Source organism: Acinonyx jubatus, chromosome D3, assembly GCF_027475565.1.
Source record: "Acinonyx jubatus isolate Ajub_Pintada_27869175 chromosome D3, VMU_Ajub_asm_v1.0, whole genome shotgun sequence".
Taxonomy (NCBI): Eukaryota; Metazoa; Chordata; class Mammalia; order Carnivora; family Felidae; genus Acinonyx; species Acinonyx jubatus.
The window spans coordinates 43575523-43594743 of record NC_069392.1 but is presented as its reverse complement, the minus strand read 5'-3'; the positions used below and the strand labels follow the sequence as shown (position 1 = coordinate 43594743).

The 19221-nt window shown below is 40.6% G+C and overlaps 1 protein-coding gene across 1 annotated transcript in view; it reads right to left on the bottom strand.

Annotated features, from left to right (window-relative positions):
• Positions 1-19221, bottom strand: part of GATA6 (GATA binding protein 6) — a 75660-nt gene that overhangs the window by 23556 nt on the left and 32883 nt on the right. The gene's annotated exons all lie outside the window — the stretch shown is intronic.

The following is a 19221-nucleotide window of genomic DNA, read 5'->3' as shown; positions in this document are numbered from 1 at the left end:
AATAAAAAAATAATCATTTTGCTTTATTGTTTTCTGCCCAGATCCTAAATCTCTTGAGAAAGTGCTAACTTTGGGGGAAATCCCACAAATGCAAACACACAGGGCTAATTTTCTCCCTTGATGGCTACCAAGTTAGCCTATTTTGCTAAACTAGTTAGCATTTAAGCAGCACAAGCCCCGAGAGACTTAGGGCTTGGACGGCCAGAAACCCTGGGATGGGGAAGAGTCCCAGGAACCGTGGCCCATGTCACTCACGTCGCCCAGTGGCACCCAGCTGAGGCAAGCCACTCCACTCACTGAATTTCTCTTTCTTCGATACAGAAGATAAGCATCCGGCCTCTCCAATACCATCATTCACCCATCCATCTACCAGATGCTGTCATGAGCATCAAATGCGATACAGGAATGAAAAATTTTTAAAAGCTTTCCACGTGTGTTAGTAACATTATTAAATAAATGAAAACACAAGCAAAACACATAAAAGGGTGTGTTTCAGGCATGTGAACTGCCCCTTGAAGTTGCCAGGGAGGGCACAGCTTGGGAACTGGGCTGGAACGTCTGTACACCGAGATCCAGGACAGCCCTGTGCCAGCAAAGCCTTTGAAAGAGCCACCGCAGATCACAACCATCTATGGAAGAACAAAGGGGAAAACATGGCCCAAAACAACAGCAAGAAGCAAAAGCCAGCGCCTGGCACTTCTGGGCAGCTTAAAGCCCATGGTGGGAGCCTCCAGGCTCTCATGACTGATCAGCACGTCCCGAAAGGGAACGGCACGTCCCCTGCCCCCTCCCACCGACTCCAAACCAGGGGCTGCTCACTGTCAGCGGTGTGGGCCCCTGAGTCACCCACACGTCAACGCCCTGGGTTTCCCTTGGATCCTCTCCCAGCGGTGTTGCCAGATGATGAGATCATGGCACTTGACAAAACCCTCTCTTTCAAAAGCACCTTTTATCCAAATGGATAAAAAAAGAATTTAACAGGCTTTATCTTTCTGGCTGTCCCATCTTTGGCAAGGCCTACAGCTCACATATTCAATTGTGTTGGGTTGTTGTTTTTTTTTTTTAATATATATTTTTAGAGCGGTTTTCAGTTCACAGCAAAATTGAGTAGAAAGTACAGAGAGTTCCCATACACGCCGAGAGTTCCCATACACGCCGGCTCCCCACACGACCTCACTGTGGACATCCACACCAGGATGACACATTTGTTACAGTCAGCGAACCTCCTCAGCACCCAGAGTTCATACTTTACAACTAGATTCACTTTCAGTGTTGTGCATTCTCTGACATACTCGGTTTTCAAGGAAGGAAGTAGGCAGGAGGAGAATGGAAATTCACAACCAGTCAGTAAGCAAGGACTCCGTGCTCCACAAACAAAACTTCCCTCTCTCATGACATCTGTGGAAGGCTTTTCTTCAACCATCAAGCAAGGGAACCCCTGAGGTGCATTAACATGCAGGACACGTTTAAAAAAATAAAAAAATAAAAAAATAAAAAACGGGGTGCCTGGGTGGCTCAGGCGGCTAAGCATCCAGCTTCGGCTCAGATCATGACCTCACAGTTCATGAGTTCCAGCCCCGCGTTGGGCTCTGTGCTGACAGCGCTGAGCCTGAAGCCTGCTTCAGACTGTGTCTCCCTCTCTCTCTGCCCCTCCCCCCTCCTCAAAAATAAATAAACATTAAAAAAAAATCTTTTAAATCAAGTTATATAAACCAGTGCTTCTCAAACTTTCACATGAATATGCAACCCCAAGAGTCTTGTTAAATCCAGATTTTGCTTGAATAGGTCTGGGGCGAGGGCGCCAAGATGCTCCAACAAGCCCCTAGGTGACATCCGTGCTGCTGGACATTGGACCCCACTTTGAAAAGTGAAATTGAATGTGAGGTGTGTTGGAAGGGGAGGGAGCTTTCAAGTTGAGTGGATTTGGGTTCAAATCATAGCTCTGCCACTTACTGGCTGCCCAGCCAATGACTGTATCTATAAAAATGAGATGATCAAACTGACCCTGCAGGGTTTCATGAGGTATTGACTGCAAAGTTCAGTTCAGAGCTGGAACTCAATGAACTGAGCAGTAATTATCATTATTTTTTCCCCACTGCTTTTATCACTGTTATATCTGATTTTGATAAATTTCTCCTTCACCCATCTTTGTATAAAAAGCATATTAACAACTTTTAGACAAAAGCTATACATTTTTTGTAAATATTTCACATTTAATCTCGATAAGAACACCTCATAAAACCAGATTAGCATGAGTTAATAGACTCGTGTGACCCAGAATTTCATATCTTTATAAGTGTATTTATTTATTTTGAGAGAAAGAATGCAAGCAGGAGAGGGGCAGAGAAGAGAGTGAGTCCCAAGCAGCCTCTGAACTGTTGGCATGGAGCCTGACGTGGGGCTTGATCTCACAAACTGTGAGATCGTGACCCAAGCTTAAAATCAGGTCAGATGCTTAACCAACTGAACTACCCAGGGACCCCTAATCCAGAATTTCAAAAAGATGCCCCCAATTTTTTCTTCTACTCTAGTTTTTGTGAAAAGTCAAAAGAAAGAGTTTTCTCTCTACCCTTCATCTTTTCCCTCAAGGCCCTGTCTGCATTCCAGTCTTTCCCACCTGGCCTCACACGTATTCATGTGAATTACATAATGTTAGATTTAGACAAAGCTTTGAGAGTTCCCAGTCCAGCTCTCTGATTTTAATAAGAAAATCAACATACAGGAAGATTGGGTTATTTGCCCAAAGTGACAGTTACATTTTCTTAGAACCAGAAGAAATTGGGTTTAAATAGGTTAAATTAATTAAACAAGGAGACCATTAGACTGAGGTAATTCTAACACCTTAACAGCCTATGTAAGAAAACCAAAACCAAAGCCTATAATGCCTCAAGGTTAAGAAATCCAAACCTGGACAACCAATCACAAATGCCCAACTAGGCTTTCCAAATAAAGCAACAACTTAAGCCTTAGCCAATCCAATGATTTCCTTGCTTTGCTTATGCATCTTCCCTATAAAATTCTTGTCCTAAGACTTAAGGAGGACTCCTAGCCACTTCCAATTTGGTGTGGCCCAGCTCCAACTGATTTTTGTTCAAATAAACTTTTAAAATTTGTAACATGCCTCAGTTTATCTTTTAACCTTTTCTTTTTTCCTTAATGTTTATTTATTTTTGATAGAGAGACAGAGAGAGACAGAGCGTGAGTAGGGGAAGTGTAAAGAGAGAAGGAGACACAGACTCCAAAGCAGGCTCCAGGCTCAGAGCTGTCAGTGCCAAGCCTGATGTGGGGCTCGAGCTCACAAACCGTGAGATCATCACCTGAGCCGAAGTCAGACGCCCAACCGACTGAGCCACCCAGGTGCCCCTTTTAACATTTTCTTTAAGACAGCTTTGCACATAATAAAAGGCAACTCTCATGTACGGGGGACAGTTGGGGGACAGTGCTTCACAACAGCACCCTTGGAAACCATACACAAGTATAAAGGCAAGCCTCTAGATTAGCGGTTCCCAGGATGTGAGATTTCACAGGCCAGAAAAAACAAAAAGAGATTGTAATTGGGAACGTTACCAATTTTTGACTTTGTCAAGAAAGAACTTTTTTCTGTAGTTATTCTCATTCACCATCACCATTATCCCATAAAAGGAAATAAAATATTTTAATTCCAAAAAAAAAAATAGAATGGACATAATCCCACAATAGAGGACATTTCTCCCATTTTAGGTTTATGAAAAATTCAATTATAGCCACTATTTTTCTCATTTTATTGCAAATGAGTAATCGGAAGTGAACACTGATTCTTAATCTACTTTGTGTCATAAGTGCCTTTGAGAACCTAAGGAAAACAATGGAGCTTTCCCCAGAAAAAATGTACATACCTACGTACACGCAATATTTTCAAGAAAGTCCAGATATTTGCAGGTCCCGGGTCAAGATCACCTGCTCTTAGCTGGTAATTTCGTCTCCACCTGACTCACTAGTGACTTCATCCTCTGGTCATCTTTAATGGATCTGCGATCCTCTGCAAACTGCAGGAGACTCAGGGCAAGGTCCTGTTCTCAAGCCCTAAGGCTATCAGAGCTAGCCTTCAGCACAGTTGGTCTGAACTTTCTGAGAGGAATAAGAAGGAGTTTCTTCTTTTGCCTGGCCCCTGCCCATTAATGATAATGCCAAATACAAGAAGATCCCCTCCCCAAAAAGCCTCAAAACCAAAAGTTCCTCTGGGTCCAGGACCAAAATGCCCCACTTGGTGGTGTAAGGTCATGGGATTCTGGGAAGTAGACTGAAAAAAAAAGGTAAAGGTCATTCTGAAACAGGACCAGATTTAGGTCCATCTACGTCTCATATCCAGATCATTCTCAAAGCCCTGTGGAAAAGGCAGCAGAAGTTAGGAGAGCTAAAATTGGTCCAGGTTCAGTCCAGTGGTCAATGGTATCGGAATGGGGCGGAGGGCACCTAAAAATCCCAGAACCAGTGTCTGGTAACACCCACGAAATGATGAACGGGCAGGTACACGCATACCATGACATATGTGGGTGACAAAAGCATCACAGCCTGCTTTTGAGTGATGAACAATGGGAGAAGCTTCTCGACCTTCAGAGGCAGGTAGACTATCAGTACTGCTCAGAATGGCTTCTCAGCCATGTCTGTCTTAATATGATCAAACCTACCTGCATCAATCCATCCACCCAGCCTGTAGTTCCTAAGGTCACCCATACAGAACATATAATATCATTCTACAGTATCCCTGTGGAGAAGACCAGACAAGGAAAAGTGATCTTTGTTGCAAGCCTCAATGCCTGTGCATTAAAGAGAGGAAAATCACACTTGCAACCCCCCCCTTCCACCCCTCTCCCCCTGAAAGAAAGGCATTTGCTTCTTTCTTAAGTATGTAGAATTCCTGGCTCTGACACCTGCAGAATTTAGGAAGATCAGGTAGCTAAATGGATGCTATTTACACATATAGGTCTCCCTAGATGGATTATCAACCTGTTTTTTTGAAAACAAAGATTGGGAAAAACGCTTAATGGTGGCTGGGGTGGGGGAGAGGCTAATGAGAAGGCTTTGGGGAAGTAGGGAATCCTTCAAATCATTAAAACCAATTTTTATCTGGAGTGCCTGGTTCGTTCAGTTGGTAGAGCATGTGACTCTTGATCTCGGGATTGTGAGTTCAAGCACACATTAGGCATAGAGTTTACTTGACAAAAATAAATACATAAAATAAAATAAAACCATTTCTTATCTGGACAATTCCAAAAGAGGTGAATATTTGACATATTTAAATATAAATGTATGGTAGATTCAGACACGTGAGTATTGATTATGTAGCCATAGGTAACTGAAAACTCCCCGGAGACCCATGAGGGATTAACCCCATTAATGCTTTATTTCTTAAACTGGATGGTGGGTACCTGGGCATCTCTTTATTGGTCAAGTTTTTTTTTTTTTTTAAATGTCTACTTTTTAGAGAGAGAGAGACTTTGTCGGGGAGGGAGAGAGAGGGAGACAGAGGATCTGAAGCAGGCTCTGGGATATCAGTGCAGAGCCCAACACAGGGCTCGAACTCAAAGTCAGACGCTCAAACGAGTGGGCCACCCAGGTGCCCCTCTCATTATTATTCTTTAAACTGAATAAATGCAGATATATATGCTCTTTTGATTATATATTTCATCAAAATAAAATATCTAATTAAAGTCTTCTCTATTTCCATTGCCTTCCCTACCTGAAGTTAACAGAAGGAGCCAATTAGTGGGTCAGATTTGAGAATGTATCTTTTCTTTGTCTCCCTGTAGGCCTCTCCTTCTGTACTTCTTTCCTCTGTGTGGCTTCCTGTTTCCTGACCCTGCTGGAATGTGAGCAGCAAACCTTTGAGAAGAGAATTTGTGAACACGACTCAGGCTAGTCTCAGTCTTTGTATGTTCAGGAGTGAGGCTGAGCCACAGACCAGCCTTCCTGCCCTCCACTGCCTGGAGGGAGACACAGAGGAGGCCAGGGAACAGAGGTGCCCCAAGGTGAGAGACAAGAAGCTGGCTATTGGACAGGCAACAAACTCCAGCCTCTTGGAGCCCAGCCCAGCACTGGAAGGGATGCCAAAAGGCACAGGCTCTACAGAAACAGTTCATTCAAAGCACCTTTACTGCCCTTTCTCTCTCCTTTCTCATTCACCATATAAATGGCAGCCATCAGTTCAGATAGAGCCGCTTGCGTTTGAGGCACAGGGAAGTGTCCACTGCAGGGAAAGATTCATGAGAAAAGGGAGCTTGCCTTTCTACTTTAGAAAAGAAGAGCAAGGAGCCCCAAATCCTTGGCCCCTGGGTAAAATCAACCCTGTCAGAAGTAGCTTTGTTTGCTTCACATGAAAGTGGAGTGGGAACAAGTGGCTGGCCATGTAGGCCAGCCCAAAGAAGCCATGAGCCTAAGGTCACACGTGACACTAATTCCCAACTGCAGCCATTTGGGGAATGTCAACTAAAATCACATTCATAATTAGTAAAATGACCCCCAGCCACAATTAGAGGAAAGAATAATTTAGAACCTATCTTCTTTGAAGAGCAGAACAATTGAAAGAAACTGGTTAATGGTAACTACTGGCAAGCTAGAGCTTGAATGAAACCAGGTGGAAATAGAGGATGAGACATCTCAGTCCAGCACAAATGATGCTATAAAGAAAATGGTCAGACCCCTGTGCTCACAGGGTTGGCCTTGTGCTGACCAAGCCGGCCTTGGGCTCCAGATGCACTGTGCCTTCCCCATTTTTTGCAGATGGAAAAGAGGCTAATTTTTAGTTAGTTATCATTACTTACCATTATTCTTATAGCTGACGGTATTCTAAGTCTTTAGCTATAAAGTAGCATTAAAAAACCTTTTTTGTGTTTCAAAAAATTTGAAGCCTTTTGTGGCCTTGGAGAGATCATGTCAGGGATGAAAACCACGACAGGATTAAATAATTTGAAGATGTCAACTTCAATCCTGGGATGCCCATCTCCATCCAGACTTCTCCCAAAATTGTTCTCAACTGAAGTTTCTAGTTTTAATTACTTTCATTGCTAAGGTACTTGAGAAAAACAAAGCAAATCAAAACTATTTCCTGTAATGATTAATCACTTCTTCCTAGAATGGAAGAATTGCTAATTCCTACAGTACAGATTGTCTGCTTTACAAGTAAAGCAAAGCACTACTTGGCCTAACCTCCCCTTTCTCATCTGACACACCTAGATGGTAGCCACACCCTGATGTGGGGTTTTGGTTTCTTTGTGTGGGGTTTTTTTTGGGGAGGGGGCGGCGTTTAAAGCAGATAAATTCTTTCACACCTCTGAAAGTGAGCCTCTTGCCTCAGACGTACTAATGGCACATAGGGCCCCAGAACTTCAGAAACAATCAAAGGAAAGAGAAAGGAGCTCATCTCTACTTCAAGTTCAGTCTGTGTCAAGTATTATGCTTGGCAGTTCACATACAGCATTTCATTTACTTTCACAACAACCCTAGAAGATACCCCATTACTCTCATTTTACAGATGAGTCAACTGAGGCTCAGGGAAGTTAAATAGCATGACCAACGTCGCACAGCTGGTAGGTGGAAAAGCCAGGGTTTAAGTCTCAATCTCAGTCCAAAGCCTTGCTTCTTCCCAATATATTGTTCCCTACATGTCAAGAAAGCTAATACAGAGCATGAATCTACCTAGAGCTTGGCTGTGAACATGTCTTTTTTTTTTTTTTTTTTAATGTTTATTTATTTTGGGGAGAGAAAGAGAGACAGAACATGAGTGGGGGGAGAGACAGAGAGAGGGGACACAGAATCCGAAGCAGGTTCCAGGCTCTGAACTGTCAGCACAGAGCCCAACGTGGGGCTCAAACCTACAAACTGCAAGATCATGACCTGAGCTGAGGTCGGATACTTAACCGACTGAGCCACCCAGGTGCCCCAACATGTCTTTTTTAATGAGACATATTTTTTAAAAATATTTTTTAACTTATGTTTTTAAGTTTATTTATTCATTTTGAGAGAGAGTGTGTGTGGGAGAGGTAGAAGAGAGAGAGAGAATCCCAAGTAGGCTCTGCACCATCAGTGTGGAGCCTGATGCGGGGCTCAAACTCACAAACTGTGAGATCATGACCTGAGCTGAAATCAAGAGTTGGCCACTTAACCAACTGAGCCACCCAGGTGCCCCTAAAAATATTTTTAAATCTAAAAACACCTCTCAGGGCACCTGGGTGGCTAAGTCGGTTAAGCGTCCAACTCTTAGTTTCAGCTCAGGTCACGATCTCATGGTTTGTGAGATTGAGCCTGAGACATGATCACGGTTGACAGCACGGAGGCTGCTTAGGATTCTCTCTCTCCCTCTTTTCCTCTGCCCCTTCTCTGCTTCCACTCTCTCTCTCTCTCAAAATAAATAAATAAACTTCAAAAAATAAAAATAATAAATAAATGTACCTCTCAAGTACTGATTAGATGAATGACATCATCACATCATAGTGATAGTGATAAAAAGACATCCCTTTTATGGTTAATAAACATGTGATGTCAATTTTTAATACTGACTGAAAACATGGAGCCATTTCCAAAAAAAGTGAAGCAATCGCAAGCTGTGAATTCCTAACAAGTCTCTGCAAATCTTGTACCAACACAAGAGGAGCAGAGAAACTCAGTGTTAAAAAGGGAGAAGAAAACTTCAAGTACACCAAGGCTACATGTCCCCCTTTACAGACAAGTTAGCTGAAGCCCAGAAGAGCCCAGTGACTTGCCCAGAGTCGCACAGTAGACCATGGCAAGCTGAGTTCAGAACTCAGCAGATGAGTGTGGACAGCTCCTGCACTTCAGGATAGCACCCCTTCTACAAAACTTTCCCCACCCAGGAAGAAACCTAAGAGAGTTCCCAGGATCAATCTAGATGTTGCTCTGAAGGTATTTTTTAGATGTAGTTAACATATAAGCAGATGCAGTAAAACAGATTACCTTCCCTAATGTGGGTGGGCCTGATCCAATCAAGGGAAGACCTTACAAGCAAATACTGAGGTTTTCCAAGGAAAAAACCTTCTTCAGGAATACAACATAGAAATGCCCAAGTTTCTAGATTACTGCCCTGCCAAATAGAGACTCAAGACTCCAACATCATCTCTTTTTCTTTTTATCATCATTCATTTCTCCCACCTCCCACTCCCTGACTCTGGCAACCACCAATCTATTCTCTGTATCTATTAGGTTTTAGGGGAGGGCTTTGTTTTTGTTTTAGATTCCATATATAAGAGAGATTATATAGTATTTGTCTTTCTCTGCCTAACTTATTCCACTTAGAATAAGGTCTTCAAGGTCCATCCATTCCATCCATGTTGTCACAAATGGCAAGACTTCCTTCTTTTTTATGGCTGAATATTCCATCATATATATGTGTGTGTGTGTATATGTATATATATGTGTGTATATATATATATATATATATATATATATATATATATGGATGTATGTATATAGATGTATAGATATATCTTCTTAATGCATTCATCCCTCAATGGGACACATGTTGCCTCCATATCTTGGCTATTGTAAATAATGCTGCAATGAACATGGGATTGCATGTATCTTTTAATGTTTTTGTTTTCTCCAGATAAATACCCAGAAATGGAATTGCCAGATCACATAGTAGTTCTATTTTTTAATTTTTTGAGGAATCTCCATCCCGTTTTCCATATTGGCTGCACCAATTTCATTCCTACCAACACCATGCAAGGATTCCCTTTTCTTCACAGCCTTACTAACACTCGTTATTTCTTATCTTTTTGATAATAGCCATACTAACAGACGGGAGATGATATCTCATTGTGGTTTTGATTTGCATTTTACTCATGATTAGTGATGTTGAGCACCTTTTCATGTACATGTTGGCCATCTGTATATCTTATTTAGAAAAATGTCTCTTTAGATCTGCCCAATTTTTAATTGGATTTTTTGTTTTATTGCTGCTGAGTTGTATGAGTTCTTTATATATTTTGGATATCAGCCCATATCATAAATACAATTAGCAAATATTTTCTCCCACTCAGTAAATTGCTTTTTCATTTTGTTTGATAGTTTCAGTTGCTATACAGAAGCTTCTTAGTTTGATGGATCTTTGCTTTAGTTGTCTTTGCTTTTGGTGTTTGATTCAAAAAAATTTCACCAAGACCTATGTTAAGGAGCTTATCACCTATGTTTTAGGAGTTTTATGGTTTCAGGTCTTACATTCAAGTCTTTAAATTCATTTCAATTTTAATTTTGAGTTAATTTGTGTGTATGGTGTCAGATAGTGGTCCAGTTTTCCCAATACCATTTATTGAAGAGACTGACCTTTTCCCATTATATGTTCTTGGATCCTCTGTTGTAAATTAATTGACAATTTATACATGGGTTTATTTCTGGGCTCTCTATTCTGTTCCATTGATCTATATGTTTTTATGCCAATACCATACTGTTTTAATTGCTATAGCTTTGTTGAAGTCAGAAAACATGATGCCTCCAACTTTGTCCTTCTTTCTCAAGATTGCTTTGACTCTCTGGGGTCTTTCCATGGTTCCATGCAATTTTTAGGATTATATGTTTTATTTCTGTGAAAATGCCATTGGAATTTTGATGGAGATTGCATTGAATCTGTATATTGCTTTGGGTAGTATAGACATTGTAACAACATTGATTCTTCCACTCCATGAGTACAGAGTGTCTTTCATTTGTGTCTTCTTTAATTTCATTAATGTCTTGTAGTTTTCAATATACCTGTACAGGTCTTTCACCTCCTTGAGTAAATTTATTTCTAGGTATTTGATTCTTTTTGATGCAATTATAAATGAGATTGTTTTCCTAATTTCTATTCCTGATAGTTTCTTATTAGTGTATAAAAACACAACAGATTTTTATGTATTGATTTTTGTATCCTGCAACTTCATTGAATTCATTTATTAGTTTTTCGATGGAGCCATTAGGAGGGTTTTCTACATATATATATATATATATATATATCATGTCATCTGCAAATAGTGACAGTTTTACTTCTTCCTTTCCAATCTGGATGGTTTTTATTTCTTTTTCTTACATTATTGCTCTGGCTATGACTTCCAATACTATGGTGAATAAAAGTGGTAAGAGTGGGCATCTTTGTCTTGTTCCTGATCTTAGAGGAAAAGCTTTCAGCTTTCCACTATTGAGTATGATGTTAGCTGAGGGCTTGTCATACAAGGCCTTTAGTTTGTTGAGGTACATTCCTTCTATACCTCCTTTGTTGAGAGTTTTTATCATGAATGGGTGTTGATTCAACATCAACTCTTTTTTTTTTTTAAGTTTATTTGAGAAAGAGATAAAGCATGTGTGCACATAAGTGGGGGAGGGGTAGAGAGAGAAGGAGAGAGAGAATCTCAAGCAGGCTCCACACCTTCAGCCAGAGCCTCACACAGGGCTCCATCTCACGAACCAAAGTGTGAGATCATGACCTGATCTGAAATCTGAAATCAAGAGTCGGATGCTTAACCAACTGAACCACCCAGGTGTCCCAATCCAACATCAACTCTTAAACTGAGTTATCAAATTGCTGGCCTGCTGTATGGATTTCAGACTTGTTATCCCCCACAATCACTGCATGCCAATTTCTTAAAGAGAGAGAGAAGATATATACACACATAAATATATATATACATATACATACACATATACATACACATAACACGGTTCTGTTTCTTTGGAGAACCTTAATAGATGGAGAATGAATGAATGATGTTCTTCTAGGCTGCATATGGGAAATAAAAAGCAACTAAATTAGTTAGTATCTATCTCATAACTACCACCATGCCCAGAGTTACAAAAGCTGCTCTTCCCTTAACAAAGCTAAAGCTGGTGAGGCTAAAGCTGATGAGAGGGCTATGAAGTGGTAATATTGCTGTCCTTTCTGAAAACTGAATACTGTAGCCTGGAGAGTTTAAGTAACTTGGTCAAGCCACAGAGTTGGTGTTTGTAGTCAGGATTCAAACCCATGATTGCATGACTCCAAAGTCCACAGTCTTTCTACTTCATTACACTCCTGATTTATTTATAACATCATGAAAAGTCAAAAGGGGAGGTCTCAGGGAAAATGGAGTAGGCCATGATGTCAAATGCTTCAAAGAGGTCAAGGAAGGAAGGTTGAACGGAGAAGCAGCTCCCTCCCCTGCCCCAGTCCAAGATACAGCCACCAACCAAGGCTTTCTATGGTCAGTTCTAAAATAAAAGAATCTCTCACCCATTTGTAAAGGAAAGGAAGCACCTTCTGGAATTTCTCCTGGAAGGACTCAACTAGAAATTTCACCAATGAATCTAGAGGTATCAAAAAAATCAGAAATGTTTGTGTAGACTCAGGTATGAGACAAAATGTAAATGGAAGAATAGAATAAACAAAGAAGTCTTGGTAAAAGCATATAAGGAATAATACATGTGTAAGAAAGAGCAAAGGGATGATGAGTTATAGAAATGTTAAATATTATGTAATCTATGCCAGTGTGTTCCCCACAGACCAATTGGTATTCAGTATGGCTTTATAAATGATAGATAATATATAACTGGTGTTCCCAAGATGATTTTCCATGACTAGGACGGCTTGTGTTTTAAAAATACAGGGTGCTCTGAATTAAATATAGTGGGTTTACAAAGCTCATTTGACTGGAGTCATTACTCTCAGCCAGCCTAGCTACTGGTCATTGACCAGCTGATTGGAGTCAGAGATCTTCCCTTTGCCAGATTCAACAAGAAGGCAGCATAAAGAATGCAGTCTCTTATTTACAAGCTGTGAGGCCTACAAAAACTTTGCAGAGTGTATCTGTCCATTTGGTGATAAGTGATCTCCAGGGGCTAAGAAAGGGAAGCTGTTTGGGTTAGCAAGTGTAGGTGTTTGTCCTGATTTCCTGCTCTCACAATGCTTTCATTTATTCCAGCAAATGCAGCCTGATGATTCATTGGAGACCAGTGGTCATTTGTGCTATTCCCTGGAGGTAACTCAAAGTTGGTGTCTGGGGACATATGCAATCTTTGAAAAAACTTTACTGGCCTAAGTCTCAGTAGTTTGTTAATTCCTAAACTGATTAATGAAGCAATGCTCAGAGTAGTAGAAGTTACTAACCTCTGCCAAAAGTCAAACTTTTGCTCACAGTGTTTGGGTCTCGAGTTTCATTTAGTGACCTCTCAGTCTAGCCCAGCCAGAGCCAAGACCACTGAGTCAAGAGTCTGGAAACCCAGGGTCCACACTGGCTAGCAGGACTTAACCTCTTAAGATTCAATTTCCTCCACTGGACCTCAGCCAGGTCTCTTCCATCTCTAAAGTTAAATGAATCTATGGTTTAAGTGAAGAAGTACATTAGAAGGTATGTATTTCCTTATCCAAGTAATACCAAGAGCAGGGCTTCCCACCAACACCCAAGCCGTCAGCAATGCAAATAGAAACTGCATATCGCCCCAGAAAGCACAAGAGAATCAACCAAAAAAGATATGAAAATTCAGGATGATTCTTGGAAACAAGCTTAATATACACTTAGCAGATGTAACAACCAATTCGAAAAATTAGACTAACAGCAGAAAGTGTGAAACACCTGGGGATAAACTTAACTGGAAATATGCACAGGATCTAAATGAAAAGTTTAAAATGCGGAGGGACACAAAGAATATCTAAACAAATGAAAAGATACTTCATCTTGGACAGGAAGACTTAACAAAATTAAGATATTAATTCTCCCTAAATTAATTCAAAATTTTAATATTATTCCAATAGAAATACCAAAAGGATTTTTAAAAACTTAATTCTAAAGTTTATATGGAAAATAAATAAGTGAAAATGTGATCAATTTCTCATTTCTTAAAAGATTAATGAGAAGGGGTTAGCCCTCTCTCTATATTGAATAGTCAAAGAAATTTGGTATCAAAGCATGAATAAACAGATCATTGGTACAAAATAGAAAAATCCAGAAATAGAGCCAAATATATATAAAAATTTATATTATATATATCCACATAAGAATTTATACAAGAATACATGTACATATGAGAATTTACATATTTTTTAATTCCCATTTTCAATCAGTGGGAGGTGAATGGATTATTCGGGAAATGATGCTAGGACAATTTGGTTGCCATTTGGAAAAATATAAGGTTAAATATATACTCTACATGTTACAACCACCAAAAACAAAAATTCCAGATGGAAACAAAATGTAAACCTCAAAAGCAAAACCATGAAAGTACTAGAAGAAAACATAGGATTAAAAAAATAATCTTAACAGTGAGAAGGCTTTCCTAAATATTATACAAAATTCCAAAGCCATAAAAGAAAAGATTGATAAACTGAAATACCTTTACAAAAGAAAAGATCATCATAATTTTTTTTTAAAGTATAAACAAAGTCAAATGAAAAACCAGGAATAAATATCTTTAAAGTATATTTCAGACAAAAGGCTAATGTCCTTCATATGCAAAGAGCTTCTCAAATCAATGAAACCAATAACCCAATAGAAAAAAAATAGGTAAAGAATATGAACAGAATCAGGCAAAGAGTTCACATAAATGGAACTACACAAGGCTCTTAATCATAGGAAAAGATGTTCAACCTCATTCACAACAAGATAAATGCAAAACAAAACTCAGATGCGAAAATGACAAAGATCAGAAGGATAACAAAATCATTTGGCTAAGGGAAAACACGCATTCTTGCACACTGCCTATGAGAGTGCAAATTGGACCAACCTCTGTAAGACCAATTTGGCAATATCTATCAAAATTAAAAGTAGAGATACCCCTTGACTCAGTAATACCACTTATAGAAACTCATCTCATTGGTATATTTGCATATGAGTGAAATGACACAGATAAGGGATAATAATTGCAGCAGTACTCGAAAAGCAAAAGATTGGAAACAAATGTTCAATAGGGCATTGATTAAATAATGAACTACCCAGGTATACTAAGTGCAAAAAGCAAAATGCAATGTGTGTATTATGCTACCACATGTGTAAAAAACAAACAAAAAAACGAGTATATATATTTGCATATGCTTGTGTATGCACCAACAGTCAATATGTATAATCAATACAAGAAATAAGAAGTTACATCTGGGAGAAGAACAGAGTGGCCTGTTAGAGCAGGGGTTAGAAGGGCATTTTATAACTTCCAAATTTTGTACTATTCAAGAAATTTTAATTAATGCAAAGCCAAAAAAAAAAAAAAAAGCATTTTTCAGCCTCACACAGTACCTGCAGAATCAGATTCTCTGGAAAGGAGTCAAGGTCTCTGCAATTTTAACAAACACTATGCATGATTCTCAAGCAAACAGAAGTTTGAGAACCCCTGACAGAGAGCATCATTAGTAATGCACACTTATCAAAATAATAACAGCAACAATGACGTAAGCACCACGAACACTTATTTAAAAAGATAAAGCCTAAGACATCACCGCCAACATCTTGCACAAGTTTTTTTCCGAAAAAAATTCTTTGGCACAACCAAGCATAGAAAGATTTGACACCGCAATGAAGTATTCCTTGTTCTCTCATGTGCAGTTTCAACTACAATTAATAATTTTGCCTTGTTATACTTTGCAAAATGGTTTACCTTAATCTTTCAAGCTAGGTAAGAGCATAAGAAGCCTTACCTGAAGTTCTGTGAAAAGAAGGCAAGCGAATTGCTCCTACACCGCACAACACCTCCAAACTCATGACTTTACAGCTAACAACTACACACTACCTTCCACATTCTAAAGAAACCTGTAATAGGAACAAACAGACATTGACAAGGGGTCTTCCATCTAGGCTGGGCATACCTGTGCTGCGAATCACAACTATCTCTGAGATGCTAGGGGAGAGATGAAAAAACCTAGCCTTAATTCTCAGGCAGTCCTGGCTTCCCTTCTGCATTCTTCAATTTCTTCTCCTTTAAATCAAGATGAAAAGACAATATGGCGGAGAGATTAAGAACATGTGCTATGGAGCCGGACTGCCAGACTGCCGGGACTCAAATTCCAGTTGTGCCACCTTGTAACCTTAACGTCTCTGTGCCTCTGGAGACACTATCTGTAAAATGGGGACAGCACCACTTCATTCACCTGGTATGAGGATTACATAAATCGACATACGTGCAGCACTTTGTATAGAAACTGGTGCATCGCGCTAGATAAATATTTGCTATTACTGTTTTAGACTAGTCTTGGAGTGTTAAAGGAACTGAATTCACAAAAATAAGAGTAAAAGCCGGGGAAGGGGTGGAGAGACAGGGAGGAAAACTCCTAATGGCTAAAGAGAAGACACAGAAGGCAAACAACAATGAAAAGTTGGTTGTTTCCAAGAAATAAAAAACCAACTACAAGATATTGAAGCAATGGGCCAAGCAAAGCAAAGCTGTTTTTTCCTTGTTCTGTGGACTGCTCAGCTGCCAGACGTTTCCATTTTCCGGTCTGGGTCCGTATCGCTGTATAAGTTTTATATCAGGGGCCCCAGACCAAGCAGGTTTGGCATCGGGGGTGGGGCAGCACCTCTCACAAAGCCCCTAAGTTCACGAATACGACCAGGATTCTCCCCCTCTGTGGTCTGAGGCAACAGGGGGACGTGGCCTCCACAGATCAAGACTTGAGGTGGTGAGGGAACCAGAAGAGAGCTAGAAGGACATTCCAGGTCCACCAGCTTCCCACAAACCCACCATCACCCTTGCATGTAATCTACACAAGAGACCGTGGGCAGCGAATGCAGATGGAAGGAATCTGTGAGCAACCTTGCTGCCTGATTTCTCCATTTTATGGCTGATCCGGAGACTGAGGTCCAGAGAGAGGAAATGTCTTTGCCAAAGCGAACCGCTGATGACTGAAATATAAGCCCTTCCACTAATTAAACATTATTTCACCTTTAATTGCTATATTGTAGCCATTTTTTAAAAGTTGATTCTTTAAAAACAAGCAAAAACACAAAAAAGGGTTCCAAGCAAAATAAGTATCTCTTGAACTAAAACAGTGACATCAGCTGTGGAACGCTCACTTCCCTGTGCCGGCTACTGGGCAGGAAGAGCTGTGCAGACCCCCTCACCCACCAGTTCTCCAGTGCAGACGTGGGAGATGCCAGCGTCCTTGGTGGGAGCGTGGTCACTTGCTCTAACGTCTAACTCAGAGGTTCGATGTGTATCTGCAACATCCCAACTTTTTCCTTTAGAAGCTATTTGTAAGTATCAACCATAATTTATTTTATCCAAAGTCCCTATGAATTTACTTAGGCTTTCAGTCTACTAATAGCTTACATTTGAACCAACTGAAGACACCATGTGATTCTTTTCCTCTGCAGGTCCTACAGGTGGCTACCACCTTCTCCCTGACCCCCCACCACCCCCCACCACCTCCAGGGACCACAGCAGAAGAGTCTGCTTCAACTGCAGCTAAAGATTCAAGCAGCACAGGACCCATCTCGAAGCCTCAAGTGGCCAGAGCTGTAGGTACCAAATTTTTACCACAGACCCTGTTTTGAAAGATGTGGTCTAGCAAATTTATCAATATTTGTTTCTCATTTAAAATAATCAGATTCATACCTTACTGCCCATTAAAGCTTCCAAACAACAGAGGATAGATAAGGAGTCTTGCCAAGCTGACTTGACATTTCAGACCAGAAACAAAATGCATTTTAATCAGCAAGAGCTGCCTTACCCTGCGTGAATGTTTGATCCCTGCTCCCCCATCTTGCCTCGCTTATACACACACCTATTATCTCCTTCTCAGAGTCACAGGATCTGAAGACCCCATGGAAAATGCCAGTACATAGAACTTAAGGCAGCAAAGCTACCACACTGCCCCCAATTAAAAGCAGCCTGGAATCTGGCATGGCCACCAGAGACATGCTGTATTGCCCTCCTAACAGTCAATTTATCTATGATCTGAAATTACATCAAATTTCCCAAGGACAGGGGAAAACACTCCCCATGAGCAGCAAGTTAATTTATTTGCAGGGGGAAATGAATGGCTCCCTTTGCTTTCCTGACTCTCCCATAGGCACCAGGAAACAACACAAAGTGACCCCGAAGAGAGACCCCAGACAGAGCCTTCAGTTATGTAAGATGGGCTAAAATCAGCCATGGTGACAGAGGACAGGAATTCTGCAACCCACAGAAATGTGTCTGAAGATTTTAATTACTCTTATTTTTGTGAATTCAGTTCCTTTAACACTCCAAGACTAGTCTAAAACAGTAATAGCAAATATTTATCTAGCGCGATGCACCAGTTTCTATACAAATCTTCAGTGCACCATCTAGTTAAATGCACTCCCTTTTGAGGGGTCCCTGGGTGGCTCAGTTGGTTGAACGTCTGACCTCAGCTCGGGTCACGATCTCGTGGTTGGTGAGTTCCAGCCCCTCACCAGGCTCTGTGCTGACAGCTCAGAGCCTAGAGCCTGCTTCGGATTCTGTGTCTCCCTCTCTCTCTGCCCCTCTCCCACTCATGCTCTGTCTCTCAAAAATAAATAAAAATATTAAAAATTAAAAACAAAATTATCAAGCTTCTTTATGCAATCACAGGTGAGAAAGTTACGATTGAAAAGGCCCCAGATTAAGGGATTTTGTTGTGTTAGGACAAGAAGCCCCATTTCCCCTTGTTCTGACCCTTGTAATTTATTTCATGAAAGCCAGAACACAGAGGGGAAAGAATTATATTTAAAACAAACAAACAAAAACAAAAAAACAGAGCCTTAGGAACCCAATGTTGTCTTAGGTTTGGAAGGAGCAACATCTGAGACCACCCCCAGAAAAAAGATTATTTGGAAGCCCCAATAAGAAAGATTCATTTTCCAATCAGAGCATGTTAACTCTTAACAACTCCCAACCCACCAGAAAGCACTCAAAGTAATGAGAACCGAGAACCATAAAAGGGAGGAGGGAAAAAAGGAGTCAGTTGGGATAATGATTTTCTTCTGCTGTCGCACCAACCCTGTTCTGTAAAAGCCAAACTGAGACTGGTGTCTCCCAAGGGTGCTCCCTCCCTCCATCTCTGCCATCCCTTGAGCTGGGGATCCCTCATTTCACTTACCCCAGCTTTTTTCAAGCAGTGCAAGTGAGCCAAGGGGCACCAGACCCTCACACACCATAAACGTTGAAATACCCCACAGGGAGTAAGACATTCAAAACCCTCAAGTGGTAAGGGCTCCTGTCACTCCCCCTTCAAAGTCAACTCTTAGTGCTTACTACATGCCAGGCACTGCTCTAGGCACTTCACATGGACTATCCTAG